Source organism: Bufo bufo, chromosome 2 (genome assembly GCF_905171765.1).
Source record: "Bufo bufo chromosome 2, aBufBuf1.1, whole genome shotgun sequence".
Classification (NCBI taxonomy): domain Eukaryota; kingdom Metazoa; phylum Chordata; class Amphibia; order Anura; family Bufonidae; genus Bufo; species Bufo bufo.
In genome coordinates this window covers 802301268-802314704 of record NC_053390.1, presented here as the reverse complement: position 1 = coordinate 802314704, position 13437 = coordinate 802301268, and the positions used below count along the sequence as shown (strand labels likewise).

At 46.8% G+C, this 13437-nt stretch overlaps 1 long non-coding RNA gene across 1 annotated transcript; it reads right to left on the bottom strand.

Annotated features, from left to right (window-relative positions):
* Positions 1-876: 876 nt before the first annotated feature.
* On the bottom strand, positions 877-13135 carry LOC120991835. The gene is made up of 3 exons (XR_005776831.1): positions 13013-13135; positions 9298-9301; positions 877-908 (listed from the first exon to the last, which is right to left on the bottom strand). It is a non-coding gene; the product is annotated as an uncharacterized LOC120991835 (long non-coding RNA).
* Positions 13136-13437: the final 302 nt, after the last annotated feature.

Sequence of the window (13437 nt, the reverse complement as noted above, 5' to 3'; positions counted from 1 at the left end):
CGGCCGTCCCCTAGACAGTACGCCTGCTACTGCCCACTGCACCAAGGGACCAAGCACACCAAAGCCAGCTTAAAGGAGTTCCCTGGCGTGGCAGTTCTTCAGACAATGTGCTGACGACAAGTCACGAGAGCCTGAAGCGAGGCATAAACGTTCTAAACCTGAGCACAACATGCATGACCAGGCATCTAAGTGCAAAGCACGAGCTGCAGTGGAGTAGACACCTGAAAACAAAGAAAGGTCTCTGGCTCCTCCTGCTTCCTCTTCTGCTGCAGTCTCGGCCTCTTCATCCCCCTCTGGAGTGACAGTGGCACCTGCCACCCCGCAAACAGAGGATGTGCCAGCAACGCCACAACCTGGGTCACCAAGCATCTCCACAATGTCCCATGGAAGCGTTCAGCTGTCTATCTCCCAAACACTGGAGCGAAAGAGGAAGTACCCCCCTACCCACCCGCGATCCCTGGCCCTGAATGCCAGCATTTCAAAATTACTGGCCTTTGAAATGTTGTCATTCCTTCTGGTGGAGACGGAGATTTTTAAAAGCCTTATGGCGGTGGCGTAACATCTTCACCACCAACTTCAGCACAGCCAGGGGTAAACGACAGCAGGCAGTTTTAAAACTTATCTGTTTGGGGGACAAACCCCACACCCCGCAGAAGCTGTGGATGGGCCTTGAACAACAGACCAATAAGTGGTTGGTGCCAGTGAGCCTCAATCCCAACCTGGTGATGTGCGATAATGGACGAAATCTCGTAGCAGCTCTGGGCCTAGCCAGTTTGACGCACATCCCTTGCCTGGCGCATGTGCTGAATTTGGTGGTGCAGAAGTACATGAAAAATTACTCCAATATGTCAGAGCTGCTGCAGAAAGTGGTGACGGCTGTGCGCGCTTTCGGCGTTCTCACCCTGCTGCTATTCGCCTGTCAGAGCTGCAGCGTAACTTCGGCCTTCCCACTCACCGCCTCATATGCGACGTTCCCACAAGGTGGAACTCCACCTTGCACATGCTGGACAGACTGTGCGAGCAGCAGCAGGCCATAGTGGAGTTTCAGCTGCAGCACGCACGGGTGAGTCGCTCTGCGGAACAGCACCACTTCACCACCAATGAGTGGTCCTCCATGCGAGACCTGTGTGCCTTGTTGCACTGTTTCGAGTACTCCACCAACATGGCAAGTGCCGATGACGCCGTTCTCAGCGTTACTATCCCACTTCTATGCCTCCTTGAAAAAAACGCTTCAGGCGATGATGGAAGAGGATGTGCCACATAAGGAGGAGGAAGAGGGATCATTTCATAGGGTTTCAGGCCAGTCATTAACAAGTGGCTCCGAGGGTGGGTTCCTGCACCAACATATGCCAGGTACACAATTGTCTAGCCAGGGCACAGTTCTGGAGGATGAGGAGGTGGAGGATGAGGAGGAGGAGGAGATGGAGGAGGAGGAACCGTGTTCACAGCAGGGTGGCACCCAAACCAGCTCATGGCCATCACTGGTGCATTGATGGGGGGATACAGAGGACACAGACGATACACCTCCTACAGAGGAAAGCTTTTCATTGCCTCTGGGCAGCCTGGCACACATGAACGATTCCATGCTGCAGTGTCTCCGCAACGACCACATTCTAACTTGTGCTGATTACTGGGTGGCCACACTGCTGGATCCCCATTACAAGGACAATGTATCATTCTTAATTCCGTCACTGGAGCGTGATCGTAAGATGGACGAGTACAAGCGTAGGCTGGTAGACGCGCTGCTGGTGGCATTCCCACCTGACAGCGGGGGCACAATGGAAGCACACGGCGAAGGCAGAGGAGGAGGAAGAGGTCGCCAACGCAGCTGGGGCACCGCCAGCACCTCAGAAGGCAGGATTAGCATGGCCGAAATGTGGAAAAGCTTTGTCAGCACGCCACAACAACCAGCACCACCAGCTGATATGGAACATCTTAGCAGGAGGCAGCATTTCACCAACATGGTGGAGCAGTATGTGTGCACATGCCTACATGTACTGACTGATGCCTACATGTACTGACTGCCCCCTTCAACTTTTGGGTTTTCAAATTGGGCACATGGCCTGAGCTTGCCCTTTATGCCTTGGAGGTTCTGCCCTGCCCTGCAGCCAGTGTATTATCTGAATGTTTGTTTAGCATGGCAGGAGGGGGTTATCAAAGAGAAGTGCAGCCGCCTGTCCAAAGCCAATGTGGACAAGCTCACGATCATTAAAATGAACCAGGCATGGATCCCACAGGACTTGTCTGTACCTTGTGCAGAATAGACATGTATACCGGCCTCACCCAGCCATTGTTGTACTCCTGCGCACTTTCTCTTTGTTTTACTTTTTATATTTCCCAATGTTTTGGGGTCTACCCAAATTTGACCCCCAAAAATTTTATATATAAAACAAAAAAAAACTGTGTAGGCTACCTCCTCCTTCACCGCCGCTTCCACCTACACCGCCACATCCATCGCCTTCTCAACCTCCTACTCCATATGGACCTCCTCCTCCTAGATCAAGATATATTTATATTTTATGTATTTTATGCTATTTGAAGTCATTTCCCTATCCACATTTGTTTGCAGAGCACTTGCCATGCTCTCAACAACATTTTAATGCCATTTGCAGCCCTCTAGCCATTTCTATGACTTTTTTAGAGCCATTTTAGTGCTCCAAAGTTTGGGTCCCCATTGACTTCAATGGGGTTCGGGGTCAAGTTCGGGTCCCAAACTCGAACTTTTTTGCGAAGTTCGGCCGAACCCGGTGAACCCGAACATCCAGGTGTCCGCTCAACTCTAATTATGACAGGTGACATATAGACAGGTGCCGCACAGTTTTACTAATCCGCTACAACCCCTTTAAAACTTTATATATACTGTTTATTTTTATTTTGCAGTGATCAGCGAAATAACTTTAATATTCATCGAAATCTACTTCCAAACCGTCACATCCAGGCCTTCCATATTTTATATAATAATAGGTACAGACACATGCTTATCATTTTGATTTAGTTTTGTATTCCAACAATAAATGCATCAGAACTGAATGATTATTATGCCAATTGAGTACACAAATCAATCTACACATATTCCACCGTGTATGGAAGAAAAAACACAAAAAACAAGGCCAGACTTAAGATGCTTCAGAACAAAACAAAGGCATAAACTAAATAAGCAAAAATGACAGAACAAAAAGAGAACATTGATTTGTCGTAAACATTGTACTAGCCCTAAGAATATTGCCATGACAGCAGAATAAAAACTTTCACCAACAAACTTTTTTTATTTTACATTTTACTCTCATACAATAACTTAAGCTGAATGTAATGATACCTTTCACTTAGGCTAGTTTATCACATGTAGTAAATCTATTTGGCAGGCAGTCCTGGCAGAAGAAAAGCCTGCCCTCCGGCCTAGCCAGATACTGATGTGCACCGTTAGACCCCATTGACTATAATGACATCTAGCTGCTTTCCAGCTTGAGCATCACGTTTCGGCTGTAAAAAAAACTGGTGCACGCTCCGTTGAGACACGGCGTTCATTCCGAAAACCAGCCGAATCCTTGCTAGATCACATTATAGTCAAATGGGTGAACGGCAGTACCTCGTTAGTCCAGATACTGTGAACTCCGGGAAACTAGTCTTAGTGATCCATTGCTTCATTATAGAGAAAAAAGTACTTAGAATCCATATATAAATAAGCAGTTAAGGGCACCGAGGGCAGGTCCAGGCCATTCTGTGTATGCTTGCTCCTCCTTGTTCCCCTGCCAGTGCAGTGGCTGGGTTTGGGTGGCCCCAACGCTATACTGGGTCCCCCAGACATCATTGAGGTGTCACCATGTGTTGCTGCTCTCCAGAAGGGATAATAAGGTGTAGTGCTCCCCAATGGGAAATATGTTCAGAGAATCAGGGTCTGTAGTAAACCAGTAGGCTTCTTTATTGGAGGAATTCAGATGCAAAACAATACAGGCGAGACATAGGGCTGGCCTCTCCAGTCTCCTCTTTGGCTGGAGAAGGGTTTGAAGCTGAGAAAGGCCTGAGCTAGCTGTCCCTCTCTCTCTCTCAGAAGGCTGGTACCCTGGTCAAAGGCTGGAGGTCCATGGTCTGTATCTCAGTAGTCCAGGCGGCTCTTTGGTCACAGGGTTGGTGACCCATAGTCTGTGGCTCAGCTTCCCCATCTGAGCATCTTCTTCTGGTCACTCATGCAGACTGGCATGAGTCTCCCTCTCCTAGAATGGTGTCCCTAACTGCAGAACACTAGCGGCTCTGACTGCTCTCCTTATATACAGTTTCTAGCTGAGTGGGAGGGGTGGAGCACAAACATTTACAAAGTTACAGCTCCCGTCTGCAATAGACTTACGTTAGAGCTTCAATGATACTGAATGGCAATGACACAGCAAGTTTTCCAGATGCAAACAGGTTTTCAGACATAACTACAAAACTAAACCACACATTCAAAAGGTCAGTGTGTCTGGTTTTGGTGGTAAACAGGTCTGGCTTTTCCCCTCCAAAACATGCACTTCTTTAAACCCTGTGGTAGCTGTGGAAAATTACCAGTGTCTCATTCAAAGTCCCAAACGTCTCTCATTATTAATTAACCCTTTCCACAGTGCTGTGCGAATACAGTAAAAATGAACAGGATACATATCACAACATACATATAAAATGCAGTTACACAGTATTAAACAGTATAAGTTAATGCAAGTTAACCCTTTAAAGTGAAATTAAGTAAGAAGTTGCTGACTTTGTATAGGAAAAACAGGGCAAATGTTCACAAATGTCCAGACTTCAAAGTAACCCTGCTTCAGGAAACTACAACAGTCCCAGCACTTAAGTGACTCATACATGGCAAGGAACACTCTCCTGGACCTGCAGCGACAGAAAGGCCTGCAGCTACATTGCTTAATCTGTGACGTGCCAACTAATTGGAATTCAACATTGCACACGCTTAAATGTCTGTATGAGCAGTGGAAAGCTGTGAATAATTTTGTCATGCACTAGACAGCCTCAGCAGCAGGGAGCATGTGTTGCTTTGAGGTCAGACAGAGGCAGCTCATCTGAGACGTCTGTCGGGTGTTGCCTTCAAAGAGGCCAATAAGTTTGTCAGCAGGGACAACTGCAGCATGAACAACGTCATCCCTCTCATATTTACCTTGCAGCAGGGGATCAATGCGGAAGAATAGCAGATGACGCATCTTGCTGTCCACCCTATAGCTGTTGGAGACACACAAAGGGAATCTGCCATAGAGGAGGAGGATGATGAAGATGAGGTTGAGGAAGATGAGGATAAGGAGCTGCAACTGCAAGAGGAGGAGTTGGAGGTGGAGGAGTAAGAGGAGAATAATGAGGATGGCAACAGCCAAGACACCCAATCGTCTTAGTGGGGGGCTGAGAATTGGCTCCTCGGGCACACTGGCCAGAATGGTGACCTGTATGCTGGTTTGCTTACGCATAGGGTTGAGCCAGTGCAGCATGTGACCCAGCCTCTATATAAGCTAGGATGCTGCTGCTGTGAGGGAGAGAATAGGAAAGAATCTGTTATCAAAAGTGCTTGCTAACTCTGGGATCTACAGCGATTTTGTTTTGTGGGTGCAGTGCACCATTATTTTACCCTGCCCTGAGCCCAGTGACACAGAAAAATAACTTTTATCCATCTGTTAGGTAGGTGGGCGTTGGCGGCCATTTTGTGCAAATTCAGTGCACGAGCACAGCATATGTGCATTTGTGACAGTTAAATACAAGGTTTAAATACTGCAGTTATATTCTGGGTTTAAAAAAAACACCCATTTTTTGCAAGAACCTACATCTGGGTCCTTTGCTGAATTTGTGACAGTCAAATACAAACTTTTTGCATTTTTGGCAAGATAATACATTTGCGGCTTTTGTTGCATTTGTGACAGTCAAATACAAACTTTAAATACTGCTGTTATATTCTGGTTTTACAAAAACACCCATTTTGGGCAAGATAATACATTTGCAGCCTTTGCTGCATTTCTGGCAGTCCAATACAAGCGTTAGATACTGCTGTTATATTCTGGTAATAAAAAAACACACATTTTTTGCAAGATAATACATTTGAAACCTTTGCTGCATTTCTGACAGTCCATTTTTATTTTTTATGTGTTGATGTTTTTACCTAAGGCCTGTCTTCTATGTATACTTTTCAGATATGCATTATCCACTATCTTCTCCGGTTAACCCCTTTTTAAAAATCGTCTATTCATATCTATGCATTGCTCCCCAAATTCAACATCGTCTTTTACAATTCTGGCGAGGCGCGTGAATTGACCGTATGGGATTGCGGTTTTAATATGTGGCGGGTGGTAACTTGTATAATGTAGTAGTGCATTTGTGGATGTTGTTTTTCTGTAGATGGCAGGGTTTAATTGGCCATCTTTAACCCTTATTTTAAAATCAAGGAAATCCAGTTCCTCCATATTCATCTTATTTATGTCATTTAAGTAATCCACAAATGCACTAAACATATGTTCTTCTCCGGTCCAGACAATAAATATATCATCGATATATCTTAGAAAAACCTCTACCATCAAAAAAGTTATTTTAAATAACTGGCAAATGTTGCAGAGGGATGGTTCTCTGGCAGCCAAAGTGGACAATTATCATATTGTCAGCTTTCGTAGGAGCAAAACTATAGGGGATGCCATTGTCAGGAGCAACCTTCCCCGTCCAGTTGACAACTGGCTGGGCAGGAACACTCCATGTGTGAACATGTAGACAAACAGAAGAAGTTGGGAAACGTAAGACACGTAGTGAAGCAATTTATACACTGCAAGACCCAGTATGTAGTATATGCGATTTTTTTGCCCATGCGGGAGGTTTTATATTGGTAAGACACATAGGTGTTTGTATGTACGCTTTAGAAAGCATACAAGATCAATCACAACCAGAAGTGGAGCAACTAGGTTAATTGAACATGCTGAACATGCAGGGAGGAGTGAAGTTTTAAAATGTGCAGGTATCGTAGTAGTCCAAACCCCTATGAGAGGAGGGGAGAGAAAACGCATCCTCCTGCAGCGAGAAGCAGCATGGATAATTAAAATGCAACCCATAGAACCTTTAGGGTTAAATGACAAGAATGATTTAGCTGTTTTCATTTGATTTGGTTTTAAGTACATGTGTTTTGTATTTCACTTAAATGTAACCAGTGACGTACATGGGGTGGAGGCATTTATAGCCCCCTCTACATCACAGGAGGCTTGACAAAGCGCAACACAGTGCGAAATAGCTTGTAGCCGATCCATGCACCTGTGTTCAGTCCGCGTCCACTATCATTATATAACAATGGAATAAACCGCAACAGCAATTTGTGACCAGTGGTGAGTGCCGCGGTGCTTTTTTCATATTCAATATATAATTGTATAAAATTCGCCTGTCACACTGTTGTGTGACCTCAAGAATTTTTTTCTCTTTATGACACCGGCACTGCCTTACTGTCAGTGAACTTAATTGTGGCGGTTACATAGTCGTCTGACATAAACCATCTGTTAGTTTGGTGGGTGAATGCAAAGAATGAGGAGAGCGTAAAATATGGGATGTGGCCCCGGTCGTGGTGCTGCTGGTGGAGCTCCTGTTGCAGGGAGAGGACGTGGTCGATCTGTGCCAGCTACACGCACAAGTGAAACACCTTCCTCAGGTGCAAGTAGCCGACAGAACCTTCAGCGTTATTTGGTAGGCCCGAATGCGGCTCTACGAATGGTGAGGCCAGAACAAGTACAGGTGATAGTAGATTGGTTTGCTGACAGTGCCTCCAGTTCCTTAACATTGTCTCCCACCCAGTCTCCTGCTGAAGAATCAGAGTTGGCACCTGCAGCCGATGTCCATCAGTCTTTCACCTCACCGCCTTGCAAATCAGCCAAGCAGTCTGAGCCCCATGTCATGGAGAAGTCTCTTCTGCTTTTTGATGACTCTGCTAGCAGGGTTTCCCAGGGTCATCCACCTAGCCCTGCCCCAGAAGTGGAAGAGATTGAGTGCACCGATGCCCAACCACTTATGTTTCAGGATGAGTACATGGGAGGACCACCGCAGCACGTCTCGGATAATGACGAAACACAGGTGCCAACTGCTGTGGCTTTCTGCATTGTGCAGACCGACAAGGAGGCCAGAGGTTAAGACTGGGTGGAAGATGATGCGGAGGACCATGAGGTCCTCGACCCCACATGGAATGAAGGTCATGAGGCGGTGGTCGCACAAAGCCACCAGTACAGCAGAAGAGGGAGCAGGGTGCAAAAGCGGAGCGGCCGTCCTCTAGACAGTACGCCTGCTACTGCCCACTGCACCAAGGGACCGAGCACACCAAAGCCAGCTCCAAAGAGTTCCCTGGCGTGGCAGTTCTTCAGACAATGTGCTGACGACAAGACACGAGTGGTTTGCATGCTGTGCAATCAGATCCTGAAGCGAGGCATAAACGTTATCAACCTGAGCACAACCTGCATGACCAGCCATCTAAGCTGCAGTGGAGTAAACACCTCAAAAACAAAGAAAGGTCTCTGGCTCCTCCTGCTTAGTGTTGAGCGCGAAAATTCGAATAGCGAATATTATTTGCGAATATCGCAACTTTATATATAGCACTATAGCAAATATATTCATTTTTTAGAATATTCGTCTTTTTTTTTTTATCCTGTACAGTTGTTCCATCATACTCCTGTAGTGTACGGGGACTGTAATGCCCGTCACTACAGAAGGGTCACTTGTGTGCTGTCGTCCCCCTTATTTATGGGGAAGTTGGTATAAGTCGTCTTTATAAAATTTAATGTAATGTAATGCTATGTATTTCCCTGTTGCTGTAAAATGTGCATGTACAGGCCTGCTAGGGGTGTCATTCCAGCTCTTAGTCACTAGAGGGAGCTAGGGATCCCTAGTTTATATAAGGCCCAGTCAGGGAAGAAGAAGGGAGTCTAGAGTCTGGAGTTGGAGTCTGTAGTCCAATCTAACCAGAGATTAGACAATGTCAGAGTCAAGTCCAGGCCTGAAGCCTGTGGACCAGGAGAGGGTAATGCAGTCCCTGTAACCGGGTTCCAGATCCAAGGAAAAGGTTCCCCTCCTGAATATATATATGCAGAAGCAGGAACACCACAGCTAATGAGCCTGAGGACACTGAGAGAGACAGAGGCAAGCCCAGAAAAGCAAGAGGTACTCAAGACTACAGAGGAGGTACTTGATAGAGATAAAACCAAGGATATACGCCAGAGCTAGGGCATTGGGCCTTGGAGAAGAGTTTCTATGTTCCAGGATCAGTCAGGAATAGAGTGCAAGCTGCCTGTACTGCAAGTCCTGTGTTTAACACTCTAAAGTCACCTTGCTATACTGTATATATATATATTGCCTGCATCAACTGTATTGAAAATCAACTGTCTTCAAAGGAACTGCGCTTCCGTCAATGTCCCTATATGATGACTACTAAAGTTTGAATTCTGTTTTAACATCACGTGGTTCCTCAGTTATTCCTGCTATCAGCAAACGGCGTGCCACCGTTTAATTGGCACTGGCGTCACGAACATTTCTCATCATCACCTGCCCTTGCAGAGAGTCAGCCGTCTCAGGTTAGTGTCTATTGCACTACAACACCCAGGAACATTTCTAAACCTAACTTGAGTACGCTGCACTCCTCGCCAACAAGCATCCCCGTCACCATGGGAACGCCTGGTGGTTAGAACATACCATTGAATCTGAGTTTTCACAACCTCAGTGAGATCATGAAAACTCATATCCGATGGTATATTCTTACCATCATGCGTTCCCATGGTGACGGGGACGCTTGTCGAGGAGGAGTATGCAAATATAATGAGGCAGTAAGGTGCCCAGAGTGGCGTTATTTTCATTCAAAAGGTGCCCAGGAATGCCCTCGAGTGCACAGGTCCGCCCCCCCTACAGAGCCCAAGCACGCCTCTCTCCCCTCTTATACACTACGCCCCCAGCCTTGCCATTGCTGTCATGCCCCCCCATCCCGGTTACGTCGCTAGTAGCCGATAACCCCGTCTACCCTTTCCCTTCAGCTTCACCAACAGACACCTGTTATATCAAAAAACCATACCTCGTTAAAAAACCTAACACCGGCGCCTGCGTTCTTCCAATTTAACTGAGGGCATCAGCCACAACTGTTTCACTGGGCATGCCCCGAGCCCAGTGACGTTTTTGGCAAATGCCCAGTGAAACAGTTGAGGCTGATGCCCTCAGTTAAACTAGAAGAGCGCAGGCACCGGCACTGTTCAGTCCTGTTCCTGTTGTTGAAGCTGAAGGGAAAGGGTAGGCGGGGTTATTGGCTACTAGCGACGTAACCGGGATGGGGGGGGGGGGGCATGACAGCAATGGCAAGGCTGTTGGGGGTGTAGTGTATGAAAGGGGAGAGAGGCGTGCTTGGGCTCTGTAGGGGGGGGGGCAGACCTGGGCACTCAAGGGCGTTCCTGGGCACCTTTTAAATGAAAATAACACCCCTCCTGCACCTTACTGCCTCATTAAATTCACATACTCCTCCCCGACAAGCGTCCCCGTCACCATGGGAACGCCTGGTGGTTAGAATATACAGTCCTGATCAAAAGTTTAAGACCATTTGAAAAATGGCAAAAAATCATATTTTACATTGTTGGATCTTAACAAGGTTCCAAGTAGAGCTTCAGCATGCAACAATGAATTGAAAATAACGATTAAACTGAAACAGGCTGTTTTTCAGCTGATCCAAATTTTAGGACCACATGCCTTTAAAAGGCCAAATCTGTGCAAAGATGTGGATTCATTGTCATTTTCTGTCAGGTAGTCACACGTTGTGATGGCAAAGGCAAAAAAACTCTCACCTTTTGAACGTCGGGTTGTTGAACTGCAGAAGCAGGGTCTCTTACAGCGCGCCATCGCTGCTGAGGTGGGACGCAGTAAGACAGTCATTTGGAATTTCTTAAATGATCCTGAGTGTTATGGAACAAAAAAGTCAAGTGGAAGACCCAAAAAAATGTCATCAGCACTGAGCCAGAGGATCCAATTGGCTGTCCGTCAAGACACTGGACAATCCTCGACCCACATTAAGGCCCTTACTGGTGTTGACTGCAGCCCTATAACATCAGACGGCATCTGAGACTGAAGGGCTTCAAAAACAAAAAACGTTTTCAAAGACTTCGTCTCTTTGAACGCCACAGAACTGCTCGTTTGGACTTTGCAAGAGAGCACTAAACATGGGACATTCAAAGGTGGAAGAAAGTTTTATTCTCTGATGAGAATTTTTTTTACCTTGATGGTCCTGATGGTTTCGAACGTTACTAGCATGACAAGCAGATCCCACCTGAGATGTTTTCTACGCGCCACAGTGGAGGGGGCGCCATAATGGTCTGGGGTGCTTTTTCCTTCAGTGTTCCTTCAGTGGAGCTTCAGGAAGTGCAGGGGCATCAAACGGCCGCTGGCTATGGACAGATGTTGCAGAGAGCATTCCTCATGACTGAGGGCCCTAGTCTGTGTGGTAACGACTGGGTTTTTCAACAGGACAACGCTACAGTACACAATGCCCGCAGGACAAGGGACTTCTTCCAGGAGAATAACATCACTCTTTTGGCCCATCCTGCGTGTTCCCCTGATCTAAATCCAATTGAGAACCTTTGGGGATGGATGGCAAGGGAAGTTTACAAAAATGGACAACAGTTCCAGACAGTAGATGGCCTTCGTGCGGCCGTCTTCACCACTTGGAGAAATGTTCCCACTCACCTCATGGAAACGCTTGCATCAAGCATGGCGAAAAAAAAATTTGAAGTGAGAAACAATAACGGTGGAGCTACTAATTACTGTTTTGGGGGGGTTTCGTTTTTTTTTGGAGGTGTGGTCCTAAACTTTTGATCAGCTGAAAAACAGCCTGTTTCAGTTTATTTGTTGTTTTCATTAAATTGAATGCTCAAAAAATGTTTTGTCTCACTCCCATTTCTTCTTGTTGCATGTTGAAGCTCTACTTGGAACCTTGTTAAGATCCAGCCATGCTAAATAGGATTTTTTGCCATTTTTCAAGTGGTCTTAAACTTTTGATCAGGAGTGTACCATCGGATCAGAGTTTTCACGATCTCAGATCTGATGGTATATTCAAACCACTATGGTGACGGGGACGCTTCCGGGGAGGAGTATGCAGAAGTGGAACAACTGTACAGGTATAAAATAAGAGGAATATTCTAAAAAACAAATATATAGCACTATAGCGAATATATTAGTTTTTTAGAATATTTGTCTTTTTTTTTTAATCCTGTACAGTCGGGAAGTCTGGTGGTTAGAATATACCATCGGATTTAAGTTTTCACGATCTCACTGAGATCGTGAAAACTCAGATCTGATGGTATATTCTAAGCACCAGGCATTCCCTTAGTGTCGGGGACGCTTGTCGGGGAGGAGTATGCAGAAGTGGAACAACTGTACAGGTACTGTAGAAAAAAAAGACGAATATTCTAAAAAACAAATATATAGCACTATATCGAATATTCGCGAACCCTACCCACCCGCGATCCCTGGCCGGACGGTCAGGGACGTTATATCTCCATAACAGCACACTGGGTAAATGCAGTGGCGGCTGGGCCTGAGGCGGATAGCAGTTTGGCGCACTGTCCTTCCACCACCGAGGATTGCAGGGCGCTTCTTTTTGCCTCCTGTTGCTTCCTCCTCCTACTCCGCTTCCTCATCCTCTACCGCCTCCTGATCCGGTCAGCGTAACACCTTCACCACCAACTTCAGCACAGCCAGGGGTAAACTACAGCAGGCAGTTTTAAAACTTATCTGTCTTGGGGACAAACCACACACCCCGCAGGAGCTGTGGACGGGCATGGAACAACAGACTGATGAGTAGTTGGTGCCAGTGAGCCTCAAGCCCGGCCTGGTGGTGTGCGATAATGGGCAAAATCTCGTAGCAGCTCTGGGCCTAGCCGGTTTGACGCACATCCCTTGCCTGGCGCATGTGCTGAATTTGGTGGTGCAGAGGTTCCTTAAAAATTACCCTGATATGTCAGAGCTGCTGCAGAAAGTGTGAGCCTTCTGTCCGCGCTTTCGCTGTTCTCACCCTGTCAGCGCTGCAGCGTAACTTCGGCCCTCCCGCTCACCGTCTCATATGCGACGTGCCCACAAGGTGGAACTCCACCTTGCACATGCTGGCAAAACTGTGCGAGCAGCAGCAGGCGATAGTGGAGTTTCAGCTGCAGCACGCACGGGTGAATCGCTCGGCGGAACAGCACCACTTCGCCACCAATGAGTGGGCCTCCATACGAGACCTGTGTGCCTTGTTGCGCTGTTTTGAATACTCCACTAACATGGCAAGTGCCGATGATGCCGTTCTCAGCGTTACTATCCCACTTCTATGCCTCCTTGAAAAAACGATTCAGGCGATGATGGAAGAGGATGTGCCACAGGAGGAGGAGGAAGAGGGATCATTTCATAGGGTTTCAAGCCAGTCATTCACAAGTGGCTCCGAGGGTGGGTTCCTGCACC